This window comes from Serinus canaria, chromosome 1A (genome assembly GCF_022539315.1).
Source record: "Serinus canaria isolate serCan28SL12 chromosome 1A, serCan2020, whole genome shotgun sequence".
Lineage (NCBI taxonomy): Eukaryota > Metazoa > Chordata > Aves > Passeriformes > Fringillidae > Serinus > Serinus canaria.
In genome coordinates, this window is record NC_066314.1 from 59,767,849 (window position 1) to 59,790,780 (window position 22,932).

The 22,932-nt window shown below is 52.2% G+C and overlaps 2 long non-coding RNA genes across 2 annotated transcripts; both read left to right on the top strand.

The window, feature by feature from the left end:
* Nucleotides 1–15,863: 15,863 nt before the first annotated feature.
* Nucleotides 15,864–16,387, top strand: LOC115485220 (uncharacterized). The gene is made up of 3 exons (XR_003945938.1): nucleotides 15,864–15,943; nucleotides 16,145–16,216; nucleotides 16,304–16,387. It is a non-coding gene; the product is annotated as an uncharacterized LOC115485220 (long non-coding RNA).
* Nucleotides 16,388–17,643: 1,256 nt separating this feature from the next.
* On the top strand, nucleotides 17,644–18,062 carry LOC127059144 (uncharacterized). The gene is made up of 3 exons (XR_007776622.1): nucleotides 17,644–17,717; nucleotides 17,805–17,876; nucleotides 17,964–18,062. It is a non-coding gene; the product is annotated as an uncharacterized LOC127059144 (long non-coding RNA).
* Nucleotides 18,063–22,932: the final 4,870 nt, after the last annotated feature.

Sequence of the window (22,932 nt, forward strand, 5' to 3'; positions counted from 1 at the left end):
TCTGAAGGGCTTCTAATGATTAAATGAGATTTGGCTTTGTTGAACTCACAATTCCTTGAGTTAAAGAAAGATAATTTTATTTTTTGCACGATTTCATCAGATTTTCAAAGATAAATTAGTTTTAAAGACAGTTCAATTCACATATTTCTCTCCACTGGTTGGATGAACACATTTGTAGGTATCATCTCATTTATATTTCTCCTATTTCTCTATCAAATTTAAACTTTCATGTTAGACATTTTATTCCTATCCATGAACTCTAGATCAAGTTTAAGACTTTTAGGTTCAGATAACAACAAAGAATACATCAGAAATATAAAAGGCTGCAAATGTGGTGGAAGAGGAGTTGCCAGTTTAAGGGGTTTCTTTTACATAGTGTAGGAAGTAAAACTAAACAAATTACTATAGTGAAGTATGTAGTTGATAGAGTTGATTTATATTTTTTTTCTCTGTTGGTTTATACTCCCATCTAATCAGTCAGAGCTTAGTATAGAAAACAGAAGCTGATAGTGATTTTCCAAATGGAAAAACAAAGTAAAATTGACAAAGCTCTTTTCAATATTGCTGTTTTAACTCTCCATGGATCATTTTATTCAGGCAGCCTTTAGCATTTATTCAAGTGCTCCACAGATTACTTGAAAACCCAAAGTAATTTGCTAGCTAATACATGCAAGGAACAGCTACACTTCCCAAACTTTTAGCCTAAACAGTTCATGTGCTCTCAGTTCCCAGTAAGAAGCCCCTGAGAGTTTGCAGGTCAGGCAGTGGGCAGGGCAGGGGCACCAAACCTTGATATTGTTATTTTACTGTCTCATGGCTCCCTGTTGTTTCTTTCATGGGTTTACACACCAGGTCTCCGTGCTGGTGTTTATCCTCTCAGACCCTCAAGCTGCTGTGGGTTCACAGTTTTAGCTTCTTTACTTTATGGGCTTCTCTAGACCCCTTCCTCATAAATTATTATGGGCAATTATCTGGGGATAAATTCCTCTGAAATTTATCCCCAGATTTTGTAGCTGGGCTGCATTGGAGCCAAGCCTTGGGCTACAGGGAGCTGCATCCTTTGTCAGAGGAATTCAGGGGAGAGGCTTGCAGCTAAAAACATGTTTGTGCTCTGTTTATGTACTTTTAGCAGAGGTAAGTGCAGTGGTTAATCCCACCCTGAGCTATTGTTTCAGGGCCTCTGCAGGTGCAAGATCTCACACTGGTTACGTGTGGGCAAAATTGCTGACCTGAGTGAGTTGTGCTTCCCCCTCTGATTCAATTTTGCCTTTACCTTTGAAGCACATGAGGTTTTCCTTTTAAACAGTGGGAGTACAAATGATAACTCTCCTCATTTTCCTTTTGTTGGCACAGGGGTTTAGCTTCCTGCCCTGTGGAGAATTTTGGATAACTCATTGTCAAGACAACCCTCAGCAGGATCAAGGCCTTGCGTGAAAAATTACATTTTCCACAAAGAACTCTTTAAAACAAAGCACAAACACACCAGGCAGTAGGTGGCAGCTCAGGGTGGTATCTGATGACAGAACATTTCCACAGGGAAAGAACCTGAACTACAATTGCTCTGTTCCATGAAAATCATTAGGTGTCTTTTCTTCACAACAGTTGGTTTTCATCATCTCTTTTTAATTGTATTGAAATAATTAATGCAAAATGAAAGTAAAAATTAGAAAAACTAGGAGGGAAGAAAACATGCCAAAGTCTTCTGAAGAGATGAAGGGGTTTGAAGGAGCTGAATAGAGCAAAAAGGAGCCCCATGCCATAAATTATGTTGGCCAGTGATTTGGAACAGAGAGCATGTTTAATCCTGTGAGACTGCAACACCTTGCATGATGTACAAGTGCCTCACAGACAGAAATTATTGTCACCATTTATAATATAAATGACCACATCTGTGTAACAGAGTTTGTTACTAGATAATTCCTTATCTGGGCTCAAAAATTAAATTGTATAACCATAGCAGCACAACAGCTCTCTTGGCAATAGAGCTGCACAGTTGTTGAACTGAAACAATTCTCTGCAAGGTCCTTAGTAAGAGACCTCCAAAATGCAACATATCCTGTGCAGCTCTGCTCAGCCATGGCACCCACAAACCTAGTGGTCTGTGCAAACCACTGTTTGCTCTTTGTGCATGTGAGAAAATAATTTTTCTCATTTTAAATGTTACAGCTCTTCTTATATGTGCTTCCACTAGAAATCCACTTTATAACAAAAACCCTGGGCTTTTTGAGCAATACAGCTGCCAGAGCATCCACAAACACTCTGAGCAGGGTGATGAATAATATTGGATTTGCCTCTTAAAGATAAGATTGTCTGAGAAGCCACTTGGTTCTGAGGTTTTGGTCACTTCAGACTCTGCTGGGAGAGCTGTGAGGAGCTGTGAAGCTGTGCTGGCTCTTTCTCACACAAAGCACATAAGCCATATTCTGCAGGCTGAAGCTTTTCCAATTTGTGGATGTCTTTGGCCATATTAAGAGGAATTTGAGAAGAGCTTAAGGAGAATTAGAAATCCTTATTCAGAACCCAGTAGCTTAGCTGCTGGTTATTATTCTGAGCTGCTGGTTTTTCTAATATCAATTTCAATGATTTTCATTTCAGAAGAATCATCTTAATAACACATTGGGAGCAGGAATAATATATGGAACTGTTTGGAGGCTACTGGCTTAATAAAAATAATTTCTGTTCAGCCCATCTATTCTGCTAGATTTTTTTTTACAGCTTTCTTTCTTTTCGATAATCTATCCCATATTTCTTCTGGTAAAATTGGAATTCATCAGACATGAGTTTTAATTCCTCCTCTAGAGACAATGCATCCTTTCTCTCTGCGCCTTTTCTAAGAGAATAATCCGTGTCTGTGTGGCAACAGCTTACTCATGAGCCATTTCCCTTAACATACTCTCAGTTGAAGGAATCTGGAATTCTTGCCCAGCTCCCTTCTGGAGCCCTGAGTGATCTCACAGGATCTCTGTCAGTGGGAGGATGGAGCATTTAGCTGTCCATCTTCCTCCTGTGTACAATGACAGTTTGTCCTTTCGTGCTCTCTGTGCAGACACAGAGAAGAGCAGAGAGGGAAGGGGCCGGACCCAAGCCTGTGCCCCAGAGCTGAGCCTTGCCTGCAGCCTGAGGGTCTCCTGTAGTGCCACGAGAGCTGTTCTGTCCTGCCTTCCTTTGCAGCTGAACCTGTTGGTGAAGGTGATCTGGCTTCCAAGCCCATGACCTGGACTGAGCCTCTGGGATATGGGCAGGGTAGGTTATGGCCTTTCCCCTGGGAGAGCTGCCAGCTCAGAGCCCAAAGTTCGGCCAGGGGACGATCGCTGCAGGTGCCAGGACAGAGCCATGAACTTGTGTGCCCTCGCCCTGTGCCATCCCATCACTGCTCCTGCGGCTCAGTGGTGCCCATGCAGATGAACAGAGATGACAGAAGGTTCTGTGGCTGTTGAGTTACAGGTGTGTATGCAGAGAGGACTTCTCAAGCTCCTTTGCTGGTTCCTCCTCACAAGCTCAGCTCCCATCACACGGGTGAGTAGTGTGTCCCTGCTGACCAAACTGACTGGGCCTGCTTTTTGTGGGATCCATTCATGGGAAATGGAACCCTGTTGCTCTAAGGACCTCCAGTGGGAAAGAACAAAGCTACAGGACACAAGAAACCCCATGAGCCATCCAAATACATGAGCCAAATGCTGAAGGAAAAGCAGCAGGCAGGACAAGGTGGGTGCATTCCCTCAGCGTTAACCAGGGGTCAACAGCCGAGAGCTTTGGCGGCACGTCTGGACACGCTGTGCCCGGCACAGCAGGAAGGGAAGGGATCCATGGAAGCCTCGCTGCCCGACTGCTGCTTCCACACCCTGCAGGGCTGTTTCCCAGCCTGGCCTGGCTGCAGCTTCTCCCCAGCCTCTGCAGGAAGGAATTTGACAGCAGCTGACAGGAAGCCCAAACTGCACCACAGGCATGAGATCCCCTGCAATTTCCCCATCTCCAGGCAAATCAAAAGGGGCAGCTGTTTGGAGAACAGAGGGCCCTGGCCGAGCCAAAACTTTTATAGGGACTTCCTGATTCTTAACCATGTCTTTGACAAGCATTGGCTCTTGAAGATGCCACCTCCCCAATGGGGAACAGCCCCACCTAATCGAGCAGTGCCTCATCCTTTCTCCAGAAGCAGATGGAGAATCTGTGCTGAAGCCTCAGTTTCCTGGAGGAAGGAATGGCTCATTGGCAGCCTCTGCTGCAGGAAGGGAGGCGATGCCAGGCACAGTCACAGGAGGTAATTGCTGTGCCTCTGGGCCTGAGCCCTGCTGAGGCTTGAGCTGCCCTCTCTGCTCCATGGCAGTGTGGGCACAGCCCGGACAAGATGGGCACAGCCCAGAGGAATTACCCAAGCAGGCTCAGGGCACTCGGGTACTGAGCTGTCCTGCTGGGGTCCTTCCCTGGGAGACACGTCCTGAAACCTGGGAGCAGCTGCATAGGGTTGGGAAAGGGCAGAGGGGGAGAGCAATCCTGCAGTGGGTCCTGAGAAGGCTATGTTCCCCTGGACTGCAGCATTAGTCCCTGGGGAAAGAGGGATGGAGAGATAGACAAAGGTAGGAAGGTAGGGAAAAAAGGCAGGATGGACAGTGGGACCGGTTGATAGTTGTCGCACGGCCTGCTGCAGTTTTCCCCAGGGTTTTAACAAGAGTTTCAGCTGTGGGAGTGAAAGCCCGCAGGGCCCTGGGCTGCTTAAGCCACCCCACCTGGAATGTCACACAGGGCATGGAAAGAGGCTGGAGAGTGACCAGGAGCGTGCCCAGGGCTCCCCAGGACCCTGTGCACCTTTGGCCATGTCCTTTCATATGGCTCCCTCGGCCTTTACCAACCTCCTTGCAGTGCCCAATTCCCAGAGGCAGAAGGGAATCCCAGCATTCCCTGAAAAATATTCTCATCTGTGCTCCGTTCTAGATGAGGTTGCTGGGAAGGCTTCTCCATTAGATTGGTTGAATAAAGTTTTGAAGCCATTGGAACCTCCTGCAGCTATGTTCTCACTGCCCCACCAAGGAATATTGTTAACAACTTGGCAGGAACCAGGTAACAGAAGCTTCTGTGGCTGTTGAGTTACAGATGTGTCTGCAAAGAGAACTTTTCCTGACCATTTGCTGATTCCTACATGGCAGCCTGGCTCCCATCACAGGGGTGAGTAGTGTATCCCTGCTGACCCCACAGGCTGAGCCCTGCTTTTGTGGGATCCGTTCCAGGAATATGGAACTACTTTTTGTGAAGGTCCTCTGAGATGGAAGAACAAAGCCACATGGCACAAGAAACCCCATGAGCCAAACAAAATCCTGAAACAAATGGTGACAGAACTGCACAAAGAGAATGGAGAGAGCATTTCCCTCAGCCTTGTCCTGGGGCTCAGCAGCTGGGGGCTTTGGCTGCACATCTGGACACGGCGTGCCCAGCACAGCAGGAAGGGATCCATGGCAGCCTCACTGCCCCACTGCTGCTTCCACGCCCTGCAGGGCTGTTCCCCAGCTTGGCCAGGATTCAGCTTCTCCCCAGCCTCTGCAGGAAGGCATTTGGCAGCAGCTGACAGGCAGCCTAAACTGCACCACGGGCATGAGATCCCCTGCAATTTACCAGTCCCCAGGCACATCCTGAGGGGTGACTGCTTGGAGGAGGGAGGGCCATAGCCAGCCCCAAGGGCCTGGGAGGATCAGGATTTTCCTGATTTTTATCCATGTCTTGGACAAGTATTGCCTCCTGAAGAGGCCGCCTCCCTGATGTGCAATGATTCCAGCTAATCCAGCTGTGCCTATTCCTTTCTCAAGGGATGGACAGAGAGGCTCTATGGAAGGCTGCATTTCCTGCAGGGAGGGAGGCGATGCCAGGCACAGTCACTGGAGGTAATTGCTGTGCCTCTGGGCCTCAGCCCTGCTGAGGCTTGAGCTGCCCTCTCTGCTGCTTGGCACTGCGAGCACAGCCTGGACATGACAGGCAGAGCCCAGAGAAATTATCCCGAGCAGGCTCAGGGCACTTGGGTACTGAGCTGTCCTGCTGGAGTCCCTCCGTGGGAGACATGTCCCAAAACCTGGGAGCAGCTGCACGGCGTGCCCGTGGTGGGGAAAGTGCAGAGGGGGAGAGAAAGGCTCCAGTGGGTCCTGAGAAGGGCCTGGCTGGTTGCCCTTGGGCTGGGGAAGCTGTTCCACAGGCAGGTGGGGAAGCAGGAGAGAGTGACAGAGGGACAGAGGGTTAGTTGTGGCACTGCCTGCTGCAGATTTCCCCAAGCATTTAGTGAGGGTTTCCTGAGTGGGAGGAAGAGAGCCCCAGGGCCCTGGGCTGCTCCAGCTGCCTCTCCAGGGATGTTCCACGGGGACTGCAAAGAGTCTGGACAGTGACCAGAAGCCACAGGCTCCCACAGCACAACCCAACCACCTTGCAATACCCAGTTCCCTAAAAAAGAAAGGGATCCCAGCACACCATGGAAATGGTAGTGTAGGATCTGTGCTCCCTTCTAGATTGGGATCATGACTTGGATTATTTGGAAATACTGGTGTATCTTGGTTTGAAGACCTTGCCAGATGCTGGAGACAAGTTCTCAATGTACATTTCCTGACAGAATAATTCATGTCAATGTGGCAAGACCTCATTCATGTGGCATTTCCCTTAAGTTCCACTGAAGGTTAATCAGTTCTGGAAATCTTGCCCTGCTCCCTTCTGGAGCTCTGAGTGATCCAACAGGATAGCTTTCAGTGGGAGGAAGGAGCATTTAGCTGTCCATCTTTCTCCCATGTGCAATGCCAGTGTGTCCTTCCGTGTCCTCTGTGCAGCCACAGAGAAGAGCAGAGAGGGAAGGGGCCGGGCCCAGGGCTGTGCCCCGGGGCTGAGCCTTTCACAGCTCCTCTGCCAGCCCCAGGGATCCTGAGCTGCTCCTGCTGCCACTGCCAAGCCCTGGCCTTGCCTGGGACTGGGTTTAGAGCTGCTGGCAGATCTAGGGGCTCCTTCCACCCCAGTGTGGGGCCACTGCAGGCATATGGTCCACCTGCTCCTGCTCCTGAGTGGAATGCAGAGCTGAGGGAGTGCCTTGGAGGGCACCAATCACCCAGGTGCCCTCACTGCCACTCGGGTCTGAAGGAAAATCTTCAGCAGTGTCACGGGACCTGTTCTGTCCTGCCCTTCTTTGCAGATGAACCTGTTGGTGAAAGTGACCTGGCTTCCCAGCCAACGTTCAGGATAAAGCCTCTGGGATATTGGCAGGGTAGGTCAAGGCCTTTCCTCTGGGAGAGCTGCCAGCTCAGAGCCCAAAGCTCAGCCAGGGGGGCATTGCTGCAGGTGCCAGGACAGAGCCATGCACATGTGTGCGCTCACCCTGTGCGATCTCCTCACAACTACTGCTCAGCAGTGGCAGCTCTTTGGAGGAGGGTGGGCCCTGGCCCAGCCCCCAAACCCTAACCCCAAAGCCCCGATGTTTTGTGAATCTTATTCCCGTTTTTAATAAGCATGACACGCTGAAGATGCAGCCAAAAAAAAAAAAAGGGAATTTTTCTATCAGATCCAGCTGGGTTTTTTTGTTTCTCCAGTGAGGCACCAAAATGAAGGACAGAAGGAGATGTTTCCCCAAGGAAGCAGAGGCTGATTGGCAGCCCCAGCTGCAGGAAGGAAGGCCATGCCAGACACGGGCACAGGCACAGGAGGTAACTGCTGTTCAGGGATCAGCCCTTGTCGGGGCTGTGTGGCAGCAGCTCTTTCCCCAGGGCCTGCCCTTGCACGGCAGGGCAACAGCCACAGCTGGAGGCACCTCTGGAGGCTTGGAGGCTTCTGGAGCTCGTTCACAGCCCCGGGGAAACAAGACTCGTGCACCAACGTCCCTCCCGCTGCAGCTGCTCCGGAGCTGGCCCTGAGTGCCCAGAGGCCCAAGGCACAGGAGCAGCCCCGAGCGGGAGCCCTGCCATGAGCCCAGGGCCAGAGCCAGCCCTGGCTCCCGACTGGGCAGGGGCTGCACTGGGTCCTGACAGGGCCTGACTCTTTCCCCTGGGGCTGGGGGAGCTGTCACGGGGCAGGGAGGGACAGGGCTGGCAGGGGCTGCTCAGGGATGGGTTTGGCACCTGTGCCTCGAAGCAGTGACTGCCCAAGCAGCTGCGCCGCACCGGGCTCTCCTCCCGGCCTGCTGGGCTTTGCTGGGAGGCACAGCCTGTGCCAAGGGGCAGCAAGGTGCCTGCAGGCCCCGGCTCTGGGGGAAAGGGAGAATGTCCTGCCCGGATCCACCATGCTGCCAGCTCAGCAGTGCAGCACAGCACGGGCTCACGCTCCCCATTGCTCCCACAGGTGCAGCCTGCACCACAGCACGTGTTCCTGATTCCCAGAAGGGCCCTGGAAAGGGTTTCTCTAAGGGGAGAGGCTGCTGGCTAGGGCTAATAGCCGGCCTACTTGTTTTGGAGCTTATCTTCACTTTATGCTGTGTGCGAATTTGGAATTGCTGGAAGAGAAAACAGTGAGTGTTTTCTTCATCTTTCCCTCAAACTGCATATTTTTACCATCTAATGTAGACAGGAAACATTTATAGTGAGACTGCAGTGGAGGTTTGGCCAGTCTGTGACTGTCCAAATAACTCTGCTGAGGGTTCTGCTGCTGCCCAGTGCTTTCTGTGGCCTCTTCACTGCTGGGCCTTGTCCTGGGGGCCCGCTGGGGCTGCAGCCAGTGCTGGCTCCCAGTGAGCCTGCCTGGCTAAGAGCAGCCCCAGGGGTACAGGGCAGAGGCAAAGCAAGGTGGGAAGGAGAAAGAGCAGGGACGAGCTTGCCCTGGAAAGGCAGAGGCGCTCTGGGGCCCGCTCCTGGCCAGGGACCCTGCCCAGAGCCGTCCCCTGCTCACCGGGGCCGTGAGGGGCAGCTGTGCAGCTGGGCCAGGCTGTGCCAGCAGCTCCAGCTGTGCTGGGGAGCCTTGCCAGCTCTGGGCCCTGATGTGCAGGAGGGTCCCTGTGTGCCACTGGCAGCTGTGGCCTCAGCCACCTCCTCTCTCCACAGGAGCAGCTCTACAGAATCACAAGACCGGCCAAATAACTCAGGCAGGGAGAACTGGACCCGTCATCTTGCATCTCCATGCCAGTGTTCGGTGTCTGTTCTACAGCTCCATTACAAGCTTATTGCTATGGACATGCTGGTTACACCAGCACCCAGAGCAGGACCCTCTGTCCCCAAAGGTGCTGGCCCTGGTGTCCAGCCAGGCCAGGAGGTGCAGCCCTCCTTCCAGGGAAGGGCCTGAGTCCAGAAACATCTTTGGGCTTCAGCTATTGCTGTCTGTGTGCTACCACCAGCACTGGCAGAGCTGTATGTTTGAGCACAGCCATGGGTGAGCAGGCAGCGGCTGGGCATGGGCCTCCTGAGAAAAAGCGACCCCATTTTCTTCATTTTATATTATTACACAGCAGAATTTTTTGGAAATATTTAGAAATATTGTTTTGTAGAAAAAAATACCCAAATGCTTCTTCCCTTTTCCAACAATAGTTTAGGATTTGTCAAAGTAGTTTTAGAATTCTCAGAAATTTAGAACACTTTTACACTTGGAGAATAAAAAAAAATCTGCATTTCATTGGTAATCTTTACTCTAAGAAGAACTAAGTCGTTGAGATTTTTACCTAGTGACATCAACCAACGCCTTTTCCCTGATACTTTCTGGGATTTCTAAAAAGCTCACCTCCCAGTCTTCAGAGGCAGACGTTAAGCACAGTGGGAATCTCCTGCTTCGTAGGAGGGTCCCTGTGTGCCAGCCGCAACTGGGGCCTCAGCAATCTCCTGTTTCAACAGGCGTCCATCTGCAGATTCACAGGAGTAGCCAAACACCTCAGTCTGGGACACCTGTACCAGACCTTCCCCATCTCCATGCTCAGGCCCAGTGTCCCAGTCACAGCTGCATTACCAGCTTATTACTGTGCCCATGCTGCCACCATGCAAACAAGGTCCTCTCCCCTGAATGCCCTGGCCCTGCTCTCTGGCCCCTACTGAAGGTGGGCAGGGCTTGGCCAGGCTCTTCTGTTGCAATAAAGAGATGGAGCTGTCACCCCAGTGTCCAGGTAGCAGCAGCAGCAAAGCCCAGCCAGCACCAGCCCTGGCTGAGCTCCATGCCCAGGGGCAGCCGTGGATGCCCACGGTGTGGGCAGGCAGGAGCCAGGCAGGGGCTGCTGTGAGCAGTGGGGGAGCCCATGCTGAGCGTCCCTGAGCTGAGGGCACATTTCCTTCCCTGGGATCATCTGGGCCTGGACCTCCTCAAGTGGCATGCCCAGGAAAAGAGGGAAGCCATCAAAAGCTTGTGAGTCACGCAGGGACGGGGTGCGCCTTCCTCCCCTGTTGGGTAGTGGGCTGATTGAAAGAGGCCTCTGGGGAGTGCGGCGAACAGGAGCGCGCCAACAGGGCCATGGCACGTCTCTGAGGGGCAGCTCGCCAGGCAGTTTGCACAGGCAGGGCAATCAGGCAGCGTTGCAGGTTTTCTTGCTAGTAAGTTTTACTTTGTGTTGCTTGCAGTGTTTCTGTTGGTTGGTTGGTTTTGGGGTTTCTGGTAGTAATGGTTTTTACGCAATTGAAAACTGTAGTTAGTACAAGTGTATGTAACCAGATGCAACTTTTCAAAAAGGATGTGTCTTTCCAGACCCATTCCTGTGTAGTGTTTATGCTTAGCAGTGGTTTCAGAAGGCATTGCAGAGAAAAGCTGCCTGCGCTGTGAACAAGTGAACGGTCTCCTTTCACTGGTGGCCAAGCTTGGGGAAGAAATTGGAAGACTATGGATTATCAGGGAAAGTGATTGGGAAATAAATTGGCGGAGTTCAGGAGGCCCACCAAGGGTCAGAGGACTCCTATGCTGCCCACTGTCAGGCAATAGAAGGACACCTGCTAGATGAAGGGGAGTGGAAATGGTCCCTGCACAGGGAGGTTATGATAAAAATTCCTCCCAACCCCCATCCCCTAGCCAGGTGCCACTTCAGAAAACGTATGAGCCCTCGGATCTAGAGAGTCAGTCAGACAATTTAGAAGAAAATTGTCTGCCCAGTGAGCCTCCCAATTATGATTAATTTGTAAGATGGATTGCCACCTCTATTATTAAAAAGGAAGGAACGGTAATCGTAGTGGGTGATTCCCTTGTGAGGAGAACAGAGGGCCCCATATGTCAACCAGACCCACCCCACAGAGAGGTCTGCCGCCTCTCTGGGGCCCAGGTACAGGATATCCCTGAGGGACTTCCTGGGCTGATTCAGCCCTCTGATTATTATCCACTGCTGATACTCCAAGCTGGCAGTGATGAGATTGAAAAGAGGACCATCAGGACAATTTAAAGGCACTTTAGGGCATTGGGACAAGTGGCTGATAGGACAGGGGCACAGGTGGTCTTTTCCTCAGTCCCTTGGTGGCTGAGAAAAACAGTGAAAGCAATAGGAGAGCTCACATGATCAGTGGCTCAAGGGTTGGTGTCATTGGCAGAATTTTGGATTCTTTGATCATGGGGCAGCTTTTGGAGCACCTGGCCTGCTGGAACCAGATGGACTCCATCTGTCTGTTAAGGGCAAAAGGTTTTTAGCTCCTGAGCTAGCAGAACTTGTTGAGAGGGCTTTAAACTAGGTCTGAAGGGGGAGGGGCATGCAGATGGGTGGTCTGGAAGCAGGCCCGAGGGTGGTAAGCCTGAGTTAGGGGCGAAATCAGCAGCCCAGCTGAGGTGCATGGATACCAGTGCACATGGGTAAGAAACAAGAAGAGCTGGAGGCCATGGTCCAGCAGCAGAGCTATGATGTAATCACCATCACAGAAACATGGTGGGATGACTCACATGGCTGGAGCTCTGCACTGGATGGCTACAAGCTCTTCAGGAGAGACAGTAAAGGGAGAAGAGGTGGAGGGGTGGCTCTTTATATTAGGGAGGCTTTGGACACCATGGATATTGAAACTAATGATGATGAAGTTGAATGCCTATGGGTGAGAATTAGGGGGAAGGCCAACAAGGCTGACATCCCACTGGGAGTCGGTTATCGTCCACCCAACCACAAAGAAGTGGTGGACAACTCATTCTATAAACAGCTAGAGAATGTTTCAAGATCATCAGCCCTTGTTCTTGTAGGCAACTATGGTCAGCGAGGGAAGATGTGCAATCAATCAATATGATTGGTAAAGCAATCTTCCATTTATTTTGAGTGCAAAAGTATTTTTATATTGTTTCCAGTAATTATGCATACTTGTCATTAGTTCATTGGTGTAAGGCAAAAGGTTGCATTTGCATACTCCTCCTACTTTGCGGTTTCTAACACAGGGTTCTTCCTCATTCTTGTCGCTTTTACTTCCTTATTTTTATATTGCAAACCCACACAAAACAATCAGGGACACTGTCCTGTCCTTGTCAGCATATTTTGCAATCTCCCTAGCATGGCATGCGGCCTACTCATGCTAAGCTAACATGGGGCTTGCTTGTACATCATTTCCAGGGATCTATCGCCCAGTTCATCCAACCATTCTTCCACAGGCAACTTCAACTTGCCAGACATCTGCTGGAAAGTTAATACAGTAGAAAAAAAGCAGCCCAGGAAATCTGTAGAGTGTGTGGAGGACAACTGTTTGCTGCAGCTGGTGGGTGAGCTTACCAGGGGAGGGACTATGTTAGATCTGCTGTTTGCAAATAGAGGTGGGCTGGGGGAAGATATGGTGGTTGGAGGCTGCTTGGGGCCCAGTGATCATGGAATTTTTTAATTGGTTGCATTTCATGCAGATCTGTAGTTAAAATTATTCAAGTTATAATAAGCAGTCCAGCTCAGCTCCATGAATTAGCCTCTGTGTTTGACTGAAAGAAGTTCACATCCAAAGGGGAACTCTCCTAGGATGCAGACATTGTATTGGTTCAGAGTCTGGAGGCACACAGATAGACCAATGCTGTCTCAACATAGGAGTTTTGAACTGGCTATAAAAGAAAGCTCCAGACAATAAGCAGGGCAGTTTTTCTGAGGAAACATGAGTGGTCTGTCTTATGTTATGTCTCAGACATTGGAACACCAATGTATCAAGAATTCTTGATATTTCGTGAAATCAGGAGGAACATCAATAAGACATTCACATTTGACTTCTGGAGGGCAGACTTTGGCCTATTTAAGAGACTTATTCAGAGAGTTCCTCGGGAAGCAGCCCTTGAAAACAAAGGAGTCCAGAAAGGTGGGTGTGTGTTGAGAGTCTTTTGCAGGACAATGGACATATGCAACATATGCACAATCCAGCCTTCATAGAGACTGAGTAAGGTCACCATGTCCTTGAAGGACACAAAAGGAGAAGAACACGCTCAGAAGCAGACACTTCAGGATGCAAAGGCAGACAAGAAAACCGCTGTGAGACACATGAAGAGGGAAGACTAAATAAAATTAACTGAAATATTAAAATGCTTGCATAAAAATGGTTTAACAAATCATGTATTAGCTTGAGGCGTGAACAATAGGGAATAGTATAAAAATGGCTTGCTTTTTGTAATAAATTGGCTTCACTTGATCATACTGATCATGGCGCGATGTCCCCTTACTGATCCTCCACACATTTTGGTTCCCGAACGAGGGACCCGGAGACGGATATTTCACTGTGGTGAGAGGTGCAGCAACAGCCTTCGGGAGCTGGAGCAGCCGGTCAAAAGTATCCTTGCTGCCCCGGCAAGAAGAAAAGGTGAATAAAGGAGCTCCAAATTGAAGAAGAAGTGATCTTGCCCGGATCAGGTGAGCGGCTGGGGAGGAATGGAGTCAGACCATGAAAGAGATGGGGTCCAGAAACTCCTCCAACATATCCTCTTTAAGAGAGGGCAGAAATATGATGCTTCCACTCTGAAGGGACTTATTTACTGGGCATGGGAACAAAACCCCATACCAGGAGCGCAGGTCGCTTTTGAGGTATCGACCTGGGAAGCCGTGGGCGGTGTGTTGTGGGACTGTATTGCTTTGGGAGGACGTGAGGCTAAAGAGGCATCTAAATATGCTGCCTTGTGGGAAAACATCGTAGAGGTATTACAGGCAATGAAGGCGGAAAAGAAAGCCGCTGCAGCAGCTTGCTTTGCTTTCTCCCCAAGCCCCGATCCTGAGCCACAGGCATTTCCTGCTAGCAAGGTATTTCCAACTACATTAGATGTTCCTTCGTGCTGCCCAGGACCCTCTAGCCCAGTTCCACTAACTAAAGAGGAACTCACAATCTCAGGACCCTCAGATGAGAAACAGAGTCAGGAAGCAGCCTTCCTCGGAGGTTCTAGCTGCCAGCTCGAGAATAAAAGTACTCAGGAAAAGGGGGCAGCTGGTGGTGAAGTTTAAGAAATAATGTACTCATCACCTGAAAATGAGGCTGTAGAAGAAAAGACAGATTGACGATCTGCCTAGGTAGAAGATGATTTAAAAGCTTTGTTGGAAAATTTGCAGAAGTTTGTAATTCAACAAAGTGATCTAGTTGCTCCCCAAAAGGACTATTCTTTTGAAAGGAGGGAGCTGCCAGCTACTTTGAGCTCTGAGAGGCCTCTCGAGGAGCGGAGGGGGAGGCAGATACGCCCCTCGACCACGGAAGTTCGGGAGTTAGAGCTAGATCCCGAAATAAAAACAGCACAAAAAAGAAAGTGGAAAGGAGATAATACTGAAGCAATAATTGAGGGGTCATTCTCCCCTAGTACTATAGAAGCTTTCCCTGTGGTCACCCAAGCTGCTGGGCGAGGATGGGAGGCGTTTGATTTGAAGATATTAAGAAAAAAATGAAAAGCGCCGTTACACAATATTGCTTGAAAGCTCAATTAGCACATTCGTTATTGCAATTCATTTTTACAACAGGCTCAGGGGTCACAGCAGGCTGAGGTCACAACAGGCTCTGAGGTCACAGAAGGCTCTGAGGTCACAGAGGTCCCAGAGCCCCATGGTTGCACAGCAGCACAAGGACCAAGCAGTCAGTCCCTGAGCACAACTGTTGCAGCAGCAGCGGCGGTGGCAGCAGTGGTGCTGACATTGGGACACCGGTGTCAGGACAGCGGTGGCAGCAAGAGCTGCGGGACTGGCAGAGGGCAAGGCACTTGCTCTGCACCTCTTCCTGCTGCTCCTCCTGGCCGTGGCCCTGCCTGCCAGGGCTGCCCAGGCTGCTCTGCTGCAAGCACGGAGAGCAGGTGAGCTGGCAGCCTGGCTCCCCTTTCCCGGTACAGCACTCCCTGCTCCCCAGGAAGTGCTGGGGATGGTTTTCCCCAGGCCTTTAGGGAGGGTTTCCTCTGCGGGAGGCAGTGATCACCCATGGGCTCTGGGCAACACCTGTTTCCTCTCCAGGGATGTGTCACAGGGCATGGAAAGAGGGTGGTCAGTGACCAGGAGGCAGGCCAGAGCTCCCCAGGCCCCAGTGCACTCAGGCCTTATCCATTCACATCTGTCTTCCACAGCTTTACCCATCCCAATTTGCAATGCCCAGTTCCCTAAGGGAGAGGGGGATCCAAGCACACCATGGAAATGGGTCTGATCTCTGCTCCCCTCCAGATTGGGATCACAACCTGCATTATGTTGATGCCATATTGGATGAAAGCTTGAAAATATTGGAGGATGCTGAAGGTAATTTCTCCGTGAGCCTTTCCTAAGAGAATAATCATGTCTATGTCGCAAGAGGTCACTCATGAGCAATTTCCCTTAGAATAATCTCACGACTGAAGGATACTGGAATTCTTTCCCTGAGTGATCCAAGAGGATCGCAGTCATTGGGAGGATGGAGCATTTAGCTGTCCATCTTCCTCCCGTATTCAAGGCCAGTGTGTCCTTCTGTGTGCTCTGTGCAGACACAGAGAAGAGCAGAGAGGGAAGGGCCGGACCCAGGCCTGTGCCTCAGGGCTGAGCCTTGCCTGCAGCCTGAGGGTCTCCTGCAGTGCCATGGGTGCTGTTCTGTCGTCCCTTTCTTTGCAGCTGAACCTGTTGGTGAAGGTGATCTGGCTTCCAAGCCCATGACCTCTACTGAGCCTCTGGGATATGGGCAGGGTAGGTTAAGACCTTTCCCCTGGGAGAGCTGCCAGCTCAGAGCCCAAAGTTTGGCCAGGGGGGCATCGCTGCAGGTGCCTGGACAGAGCCATGCACATGTGTGCCCTCACCTTGTGCCATCCCATCACCGCTCCTGTGGCATAGTGGTGCCCATGCAGATGGTCATAGATGAGAAAAGCCTCTGTGATTGTTGAGTTACAGGTGTGTCTGCAGAGAGGACTTCTCCAGCTCCTTTGCTGGTTCCTGCACACAAATCCATCTCTCATCACACGAGTGAGTAGTGTGTCCCTGCTGACCAAAAAGGCTGAACCTTCCTTTTGTGGGATCCATTCATGTGAAATGGAACCCTGTTACTCTTAGGTCTTCCAATGGGAAAGAACAAAGCTAGAGGACACAAGAAACCCCATGAGCCATCCAAATACATGAGCCAAATGCTAAAGGAAAAGCAGCAGGCAGGTAAAGGTGGGTGCATTCCACTCAGCCTTCCCGTGGGGCTCAACAGCTGGGGGCTTTGGCAGCACATCTGGACAATCCATGGTCGGCAAAGCAGGAAGGGATTCATGGCAGCCTCGCTGCCCCGCTGCTCCTTCCATGCCCTGCAGTGCTCTTCCCCTCCTGGCCTGGCTGCAGCTTCTCCCCAGCCTCTGCAGGAAGGCATCTGGCAGCAGCTGACAGGAAGCCCAAACTGCACCACGGGCATGAGATCCCCTGCAATTTCTCATCTCCAAACAAATCAGAAGGGGCAGCTGTTTCGAGAACAGAGGGCCCTGGCAGAGCGAAAAATTTTATAAGGAGTTCCTGATACTTAACCATGTCTTTGACAAGCATTGACTACTGAAGATGCCACCTCCCCAAAGGGGAACAGCCCCACCTGATTGAGCAGTGCCTCATCCTTTCTCCAAAAGCAGATGGAGAGGCTGGGCAGAAGGCTCAGTTTCCTGGAGGAAGGAATGGCTCATTGGCAGCCTCTGCTGCAGGAAGGGCGGCGATGCCAGGCACAGTCACAGGAGGTAATTGCTGTGCCTCTGGGCCTGAGCCCTGCTGAGGCTTGAGCTGCCCTCTCTGCTGCTTGGCACTGCAGGCACAGACCGGACAAGATGGACACAGCCCAGAGGAATTATCCCAAGCAGGCTCAGGGCACTCGGGTACTGAGCTGTCCTGCTGGGGTCCTTCCCTGGGAGACACGTCCTGAAACCTGGGAGTGGCTGCACAGGGTGCCCTTGGTGGGGAAAGGGCAGAGGGGGAGAGCAAGGCTGCATTGGGTCCTGAGAGGTCCTTGCTCTGTGCCCTTGGGCTTGGGGCTTTGTCCCAGGGGAAAAAGAGGGATGGAGAGATAGAAGAAGGTAGGAAGGTAGGGAGAAAAGGCAGGAGTTACAGAGGGAAAGAGCGACAGTTTGGCACAGCCTGCTGCAGTTTTCCCCAGGGCTTTAGCAAGAGTTGCAGTTGTGGGAGTGAAAGCCCGCAGGGCCCTGGGCTGCTTAAGCCACCCCACCTGGAATGTCACACAGGGCATGGCATGGAAAGAGGCTGGAGAGTGACCAGGAGCGTTCCCAGATCGCCCCAGGCCCCTGTGCACCTTTGGCCATGTCCTTTCATATGGCTCCCCCGGCCTTTACCAACCTCCTTGCAGTGCCCAATTCCCAGAGGCAGAAGGGAATCCCAGCATTCCCTGAAAAATATTCTCATCTGTGCTCCGTTCTAGATGAGGTTGCTGGGAAGGCTCCTCCATTAGATTGGTTGAATAAAGTTTTGAAGCCATTGGAACCTCCTGCAGGTATGTTCTCACTGCCCCACCAAGGAATATTGTTAACAACTTGGCAGGAACCAGGTAACAGAAACTTCTGTGGCTGTTGAGTTACAGATGTGTCTGCAGAGAGAATTTTTCCTGCCCCTTTGCTGATTCCTACATGGCAGCCTGGCTCCCATCACCGGGGTGAGTAGTGTATCCCTGCTGACCCCACAGGCTGAGCCCTGCTTTTGTGGGATCCCTTCCTGGGAAATGGAACTACTTTTTGTGAAGGTCCTCTGAGATGGAAGAACAAAGCCACATGGCACAAGAAACCCCATGAGCCAAACAAAATCCCGAAACAAATGGTGACAGAACTGCACAAAGGGAATGGTGAGAGCATTTCCCTCAGCATTGTCCTGGGGCTCAGCAGCTGGGGGCTTTGGCTGCACATCTGGACACGCCGTGCCTGGCACAGTGGGAAGGGATCCATGGCAGCCTCATTGTCCCACTGATGCTTCCACGCCCTGCAGGGCTGTTCCCCAGCTTGGCCTGGCTGCAGCTTCTCCCCAGCCTCTGCAGGAAGGCATTTGGCAGCAGCTGACAGGCAGCCTAAACTGCACTACGGGCATGAGATCCCCTGCAACTTCCCGGTCCCAGGCACATCCTGAGGGGTGGCTGCTTGGAGGAGGGAGGGCCATAGCCAGCCCCAAGGGCCTGGGAGGATCCGCATTTTCCTGATTTTTCCATGTCTTGGAGAAGTATTGCTTCCTGAAGAGGCCACCTTCCTGATGTGCAATGATTCCAGCTGATCCAGCTGTGCCTATTCCTTTCTCAAGGGATGGACAGAGAGGCTCTATGGAAGGCTGCTTTTCCTGCAGCTAGGGTGGCGATGCCAGGCACAGTCACAGGAGGTAATTGCTGTGCCTCTGGGCCTGAGCCCTGCTGAGGCTTGAGCTGCCCTCTCTGCTGCTTGGCAATGCGGGAACAGCCCGGAAAAGACGGGCACAGCCCAGAGAAATTATCCCAAGCAGGCTCAGGGCACTTGGGTACTGAGCTGTCCTGCTGGGGTCCCTCCGTGGGAGACATGTCGGGAAACCTGAGAACTGCTGCACGGGGTGCCCGTTGTGGGGAAAGGGCAGAGGGGGAGATCAAGGCTTCAGTGGGTCCTGAGAAGGGCTGGCTGTGTGCCCTTGGGCTGGGGAAGCTATTCCACAGGCAGGTGGGGAAGCAGAAGAGCGGGAGAAAGGGTTAGTCTGCCTGCTGCAGATTTCCTTTGGCATTTAGTGAGGGTTTCCTGTGCGGGAGTGAGAGAGACCCAGGGTTCGGAGCTGCTCCAGCTGCCCTTCCAGGGATGTCGCACAGGGCCTGTAAAGAGTTTGGAGAGTGACTAGGAGCCTACCCAGGGCTCCCACAGCAAGTCTCCCCTTGCATTACCCAATTCTCCAAGACTGAATGGAATCCCAGCACACGATGGGAAAGCTGGTGTAGGATCTGTGCTCCCTTCTAGATTGGGATCATGACTTGGATTATGTGGAAATACTGGTGAATCGTGGTTTTGATGACCTTAACAGATGCTGGAGACAAATTCTCAACATTCATTCCCTGACAGAATAATCCATGTCAATTTGGCACGAGGTCATTCATGGGGCATTTCCCTAGAATTCCACGGAATGTTGATCAGTTCTGGAAATCTTGCCCTGCTCCCTTCTGGAATCTTGAGGGATCCTACAGGATGGCTTTCAGTGGGAGGATGGAGCATTTAGCTGTCCATCTTCTTCCCGTGTGCAATGCCAGTGTGTCCTTATGTGTGCTCTGTGCAGCCACAGAGAAGAGCAGAGAGGGAAGGGGCCAGTCCCAGGGCTGTGCCCCAGGTCTGAGCCTTTCTCAGCTCCTCTGCCAGCCCCAGGGAGCCTGAGCTGCTCCTGCTGCCACTGCCAAGCCCTGGCCTTTCCTGGGGCTGGGTTTAGAGCTGCTGGTGCCTCCAGGGAGTTCTTTCTGCCCTGACTGCCCCGCAAGGGGCTCCTTCCATCTTAGTGTGGGACCACTGCAGGCACGTGGTCCCCCTGCCCTTGCTCCTGCGTAAAAGGCAGAGCCGAGGGAGTTCCTTGGAAGGCACCAATCACCCAGGTGCCCTCATGCTGCTTGTCACTGAAGAATAATATTCAGCAGTGTCCCAAGAACTGTTCTCTTCCTGACGTTCTTTGCAGACGAACCTGTTGGTGAAGATGATCTGGCTTCCCAACCCACATTCAGGATAAAGCCTTTAGGAGATGGGCAGGGTAGGTCAAGGCCTTTCCCCTGGGAGAGCTGCCAGCTCAGAGTCCAAAGCTTGGTCAGGGGAGCATCGCTGCAGGTGCCAGGATAGATCCATGCACGCGTGTGCCCTCACCCTGCGCACCCCCTCCACAATTTCTGCACAGCACTGGCAGCTCTTTAGAGGAGGGTGGGCCCTGGCCCCGCCCTAAAATTCCAGATATTTTGTGAATATTATCAGTATTTTTATTAGGCACAAAACCCTGAAGATGCCACCAAAGAAATTGGGAATTTTTCTATCTCATCCAGCTGTTCTTTTTTCTCAAGTGAGGCACCAAAAGGCAGGACAGAAGGAGATGTTTCCCCAAGGAAGCAGAGGCCGATTGGCAGCCCCAGCTGCAGGAAGGAAGGCTATGCCAGACACAGGCACAGGCACAGGAGGTAACTGCTGTGCAGGGATCAGCTGTGTGGCAGCAGCTCTTTCCCCAGGGCCTGCCCTTGCACGGTCCAGCAGCAGCCAAAGCTGGAGGCACCTCTGGAGGCTTGGAGGCGCCTCTGGAGCTCGTTCACAGCCCCGGGGCAACAGGACTCTTCCACCAACGTCCCTCCCGCAGCAGCTGCTCCGGAGCTGGCCTGAGTGCCCAGAGGCCCAAGGCACAGGAGCAGCCCCGAGCGGGAGCCCTGCCATGAGCCCAGGGCCAGAGCCAGCCCTGGCTCCCAACTGGGCAGGGGCTGCACTGGGTCCTGACAGGGCCTGACTCTGTCCCCTGGGGCTGGGGGAGCTCTCACGGGGCAGGGAGGGACAGGGCTGGCAGGGGCTGCTCAGGGATGGGTTTGGCACCTGTGCCTCGAAGCAGTGACTGCCCAAGCAGCTGCGCCGCCCCCGGGCTCTCCTCCCGGCCTGCTGGGCTTTGTTGGGGGGCACAGCCTGTGCCAAGGGGCGGCAAGGTGCCTGCAGGCCCCAGCTGTGGGGGAAACAGAGAGCATCCTGCCCGGATCCACCGTGCTGCCAGCTCAGCAGTGCAGCACAGCAGGGCTCATGCGCCCCATTGCTCCCACAGGTGCAGCTGGAACCACAGCACGTGTTCCTGATTCCCAGAAGGTCCCTGGAAAGGGTTTCTGTAAGGGAACAGGCTGCTGGCTAGGGCTAATAGCAGGCCTACTTGTTTTGGAGCTTATCTTCATTTTATTCTGTGTCCAAATTTGGAATAGCTGGAAGAGAAAACAGTGAGTGTTTTCTTCATCTTTCCCTCAAACAGCTTCTTTTGAAAGTCTAATGCAGACAGCAAACATTCTCAGAGAAGCTGCAGTGGAATTGTGGACAGTCCATGATTGTCCAAATAACTCTGCTGAGGGTTCTGCTGTTGCCCAGTGCTTACTGTGGCCTCTTCACTGCTGGGCCTTGTCCTGGGGGCCCGCTGGGGCTGCAGCCAGCGCTGGCTCCCACTGAGGCTGCCTGGCCAAGAGCAGCCCCAGGGGTACAGGGCAGAGGCAAAGCAAGGTGGGAAGGAGAAAGAGCAGGGACGAGCTTGCCCTGGAAAGGCAGAGGCGCTCTGGGGCCCGCTCCTGGCCAGGGACCCTGCCCAGAGCCGTCCCCTGCTCACCAGGGCTGTGAGGGGCAGCTGTGCAGCTGGGCCAGGCTGTGCCAGCAGCTCCAGCCGTGCTGGGGAGCCTTGCCAGCTCTGGGCCCTGCTGTGCAGGAGGGTCCCTGTGTGCCACTGGCAGTGGGGCCTCAGCCACCACCTCTCTCCACAGGAGCACCTCTCCCACTTCACAAGACCGGCCAAAAACTCAGGCAGAACTGGGAACTGGACCTGTCATCTTGCATCTCCATGCCAGTGTTCGTTGTCTCTTCCACAGCTCCATTACAAGCTTATTGCTAGGGACATGCTGGTTACATCAGCACCCAGAGCAGGACCCTCTGTCCCCAAAGGTGCTGCCCTTGGTGTCCAGCCAGGCCAGGAGGTGCAGCCCTCCTTCCAGGGAAGGGCCTGAGTCCAGAAACATCTTTGGGCTTCAGCTATTGCTGTCTGTGTGCTACCACCAGCACTGGCAGAGCTGTATGTTTGAGCACAGCCAGGGGCTGCAGGCAGTAGCCAGCATGGTCCACCTGAAAAGTAAGCTATCACATTTTTTCTTCATTTTTTACAAAGCACAAGTTTTTTTAAATATTTAGAATCATCTTTTGTAGAAAAAAATCCCCAAATATTTCTTCCATTTTCGCATAGTACTTTAGGATTTTTCAAAGTAGTTTTAGAATTCTGAGAAATTTGACACACTTTACACTTGGAGAATAATAAATAAAACTGAGTTTCATTGTAATCTTTACTCTAAGAAGAACTAAGTCATCGAGATTTTTACCTAGTGACAACAACCAACTTAAAACCTTTTTCTCTGATATTTTCCGGGATTTCTGACAAGCTCACCTCTCAGTCTTCAGAGGCAAACTTTGGGCACAGTGGGAATCTCCTGCTTGTGCAGGGGGTCTCTGTGTGCCAGCTGCAACTGGGCCTCAGAAACCTCCTGTTTCAACAGGCGTCCATCTGCAGATTCACAGGAGTAGCCAAACACCTCAGTCTGGGACACCTGTACCAGACCTTCCCCATCTCCATGCCCATGCCCAGTGTCCCTGTCACAGCTGCTTTACCAGCTTGTTGCTCAGCCGATGCTGCCACCACAGAAACAAGGTTGTCCTCCCCCTGAAGGCCCTGGCCCTGCTCTCTGACCCCTACTGAAGGTGGGCAGGGCTTGGCCCAGCTCTTCTCTGGCAATAAAGAGCTGGAGATGTCACCCCAGTGTCCAGGTAGCAGCAGCAGCAAAGCCCAGCCAGTACCAGCCCTGGCTGAGCTCCGCGCCCAGGGGCAGCCATGGATGCCCATGGGGTGGGCAGGCAGGAGCCAGGTAGGAGCTGCTGTGAGCAGCAGCGGACCACCGAGGGTTGGGGGAGCCCATGCCTGGGCTGAGGGTACATTTCCTTCCCTGGGATCATCTGGGCCTGGACCTCCTC